The sequence below is a fragment of the Ursus maritimus genome, unplaced genomic scaffold, assembly GCF_017311325.1.
Source record: "Ursus maritimus isolate PB19 unplaced genomic scaffold, ASM1731132v1 scaffold_34, whole genome shotgun sequence".
Lineage (NCBI taxonomy): Eukaryota > Metazoa > Chordata > Mammalia > Carnivora > Ursidae > Ursus > Ursus maritimus.
The window spans coordinates 6,118,018-6,122,083 of NW_024426008.1; positions in this window are offsets into that span (position 1 = coordinate 6,118,018).

Consider the following 4,066-nt stretch of genomic DNA (forward strand, 5'->3'; position numbering starts at 1 on the left):
GCCGCCCCGCCCCACGCTCCGTGCCCCGCCCCGTCTCCGGCAGTGGCGGGGAAATGGAGCCGCTCGCGGGCTGGAGCAAGACTGCCCCCGGTACCTGCTCTTCTCCACCACCTGTCCTCCTCCCCCGGACCCCCGCAGGGGAAACTCCCCCTCTTGTTTCTCCACCAATGGAAGTAGCTTTTATTTTTTTTTTAACCGTAGAAAGGAGAAGCAGAAAATAAATTCACACTTTCCCACACCATGCGGCAATAAACTTCCATCCTTTTTTAAAAAAATTTTTATTTGGTTTTCGTCATAATAAGTGTAAACCACCATTCTTAAAACAATCCCTCTTCCTGTATAGACAGGTGGGTATGAATACTTAATGAAATTCCGATCATGCTGTACACAGCGTATGGTAACCTGGCATTTGTTACAAGAATAGGAGGCGGACATCTTCTGGTGTCATTGGACCATAGTGGCGCATGTCGTGGGTGTATGGCTCTCCTATTTAATCTGGCTTCTGTTCTCCGGTAAATTGCTTAAGGGGAAGGACTATCCCTTTGAAGGGCCTATTTGCTTTAGAACAGTGTGCTAATTATGTGTCGTTTAAAATATTTAATTAAAAGCACTTCCAGTGCATTCTGCCCAACCTCCCTTGTTACCCAAGTTCATACTACTGTGTCCTCGAAAACAATAAAGCTGACATAAAGCACTTATCTAATGAGTATTTCAATTAGCCCTGTACTAACTTTGTTTTATTCCTATTTAGCTGGAGGGGGTGTTCCTGGATACACATTTACAGATGAAGTTGAGACCTGGAGAGGAGGTGACCTGCCTAAGGTCTTACAGTTCAGTTACGGCTGATGAAACTATCTTGAACATCTGTCTCCAGGACTCCAAATATGAACATTACCGTCCAGATGCTGCCAGGTAGGTGGGTAATAGATGTAAGCAAATGCTGTAACTTGTGCTCTTTTTGGCTTGGGCGAAAAAATAAGTTCACATTTCTTTCAAAGTTCAGATCGGAACGGATAGCAGAAAGTCTGGTTTTTCTCCCCAGATTTCCCTCCCAAGATACATTCAAGAACCTCAGATTTGCTTTACTAGTCAGGGTGGTGGCAGGAAGCAGCCAACTCAAGTTGGGTTGTTTGCAAAGGGCTTAACAAAGGGACTATTTACAGAGTTGCAGGTAGAGGCAGTGAAAGCCTCTAGGGGCAGTATCCTCTTTCCAGTAACCGACAGGAAAAATAGCCTTAGGAAGAGAGAGACAGATACCCCTTGTTGGCCCAAAGGAGGAAACCAGGAGAATAAATGACCTCCCCTCCCCTTCTCTTGCCTTCTGATCTTCTGCTAGTGACCAAACCCCACTGTCCAAACCTAATTGGAAGGCAGAGTTAGGGAGTCTGTTGAGTTGGCTCATGCATACCAATCTCCCAGGCACAGAGCAGGGAAGAGAAAGGTGGAGAGTTATCTGACGGGGCAAAGGAAAGATACCCCAGCACTTCTGCTCTCAACTCAGTGAAATAATCCTCCTGTGCCTGCTTCCAGAGCAGAACTCAGAGGTGCCCCTTAGAGCTGAATTCCACCTTTTTGTTGTTGGTTTTGGCTTCTGAAGAGTGGTCCTGGTTGTCTCAGAGCTTCTCACGTGTTACTAAGGGCAACCCTGAGGCTGAGCATCGATTTGCTATTAGGTCCTGTCTGTCTACCGCAGGAACTGCTTTATTAGCTGAGGCACATGGTGCTCTGGGAACCGGAAGAGACCCTTGGTCAATGGCTTCCTGCATGTGTTACCTGGTGACCCAAGTCCAGATCACCCCCATATTGCGGACAACCCACACTGTCTAGTAAATGGTGGCTGTGGAAGAGCTCCCATATGCAGCTGCCCATTCCACAGGAGATAAATGGGGTGTAGTGGGGAACACTTGCTCTTAATGCACACAGGCACTTCCCAGGGAAGCAAATCAGCTACGCTGGGTAGGGCAGATATTCCCATAAAGAGTGCCTTACAATCCCGACATATCTCATTAAGAAGAGGCGATATCTGTACCTCTTCCCTTACAGAAGAGTCCTTGATACTGATTCAATTTTGGGAATTCAGATAGATGCATGGCAGGGGGCACCTGGGTGGCTCAGTTGGTTAAGTGTGTGCCTTCGGCTCAGGTCATGATCCTGGGCTCCTGGGATAGAGCTCTTTGTCAGGCTCCATGCTCAGTGGGGAGTCTGCTTCTCCCTCTCCTTCTGCCCCTTACCTTCCCGCTCATGTTCTCTCTCTCTCTCTCTCTCTCTCTCTCCCTCAAATAAATAAATAAAATATTTAAAACAAAAAACAAGGGAGAGCTCCACAGACCAAATCCAGGATCATAGCTAGTCCCCCAAGTAGCCTGTTACATGCTCTCCTGGAGATACTGGCTAGGTACTTGCTTCACATCTTCATAACTAAAAAGGGTCACTTGACAGGCCCAGAACTAAGTTCACACAAAGGCCAAATGATTTCTGTTATCTCAGCAGATGCAGTAAAAAGCATCTGACAAAATTCAACATCTCTTCATGGTCAAAATACTCCACGAACTAGGAATAGAAAATTCTCAACCTTTTGACAAAGAGCCTCTGTGGAGCCCCTACAGCTAACATCCTACTTGGTGGTAGACTGAGTGATGCCCCCAGGACGAGGAACAGGCAAGGATAGCTGCTTTCAGCACTTCAGTTCAACCTTCTACTGGAGGTTCCAGCCAGCGTAGTTAGACAAGAAAACGAAGGCATTCAGATTGGAAAGGAATGAGTAAAACTGTAACTCCAGATGACATGATTTTGTAATATAGAGAATCCTAAAGAATGCACGATGAATTTATTAAAGTTAATAAATGAGTTCAGCAAGGTCAAAGGCTATAAGATCAACGTATAAAAAATTGTATTTCTCTACACTCGCAATAAGCAATCTGAAAATGAAGTTAAAATTTATAATAGCATCGAAAAGAGCAAAATAATTAGGGGAAATTTTAACAAAATATGTATAGAACTTATACTCTGAAAACTACAAAATATTATTTAAAGAATTAAAGACCTAAATAAATGGAAAGGCATCTCCTTTTCATGGTTTGGAAGACGTAATATTTTTGAGATGGTAATACTCCCCAGATTGATTTACAAATTCAGTACAATCTCCATCAAAATCCCAGCAGGCTTCTTTAGAGAAATTGACAACCTGATCCTAAAATTCTTATGGAAATTCAAAGGATATAGAAACAATCTTGAAAAAGAACAAAATTGAAGGACTCACACTTTTCAGTTTAAAACAAGCTATACCTGTATACTCATAAAGAACAATGTGGTACCGGCATAAGGATACACATAGACCAATGGACTAGATCTGATGGTCTCGGAATAAATCCATACATGCGTGGATTTTCAGCAAGGATGCCAGGAAAATGCAATGTGGAAAGAATGGTCTTTTCAACAGATGATGCTAGGACAACTGGAAATCCGCATGAATAAGAATGAAGTTGAGCCCCTACCTAAACCAGAGACAAAATTTAGTCAAGCTGGATCAAAGACTTTAATGTAAGAGCTAAAACTCCAAAACTGTCAGAAGGAAACATAAACATAAATCTTTGTGAACTTAAAATAGGCAATGATTTCTTAGCGCTGACACCAAAAACACAAGACATGAAAGAAAAAGAAATTGGTAAGTTAGACTTCATCACAATTAAGAACTTTATGCTGCAAAAGGCACCGTTAGGGAAGTGAAAAGGCATCCCACAGAATGATGGAGAATTTTTGCAAGTCACCTGTCTGATAAGGGACTTGTATTTCGAATATAAAAAGGAAACTTACAACTCAATAATAACAAGACAAATAACCCAATTAAAAAGTGGACAAGGGCACCTGGGCGGTTCAGTCAGTTAAGCATCTGCTTTCAGCTGAGATCGTGATCTCGGGGTCCTGGGGTTGAGCCCTGTGGTGGGCTCCCCACTCAGCAGGGAGCCTGCTTCTCGCTCTCCCTCTGCCACTCCCCCTGCTTGTGCTTTCTTGCTTGCTCTTGTTTTCTCTCTCAAATAAATAAATAAAATCTTAAAAAAAAAAAAAA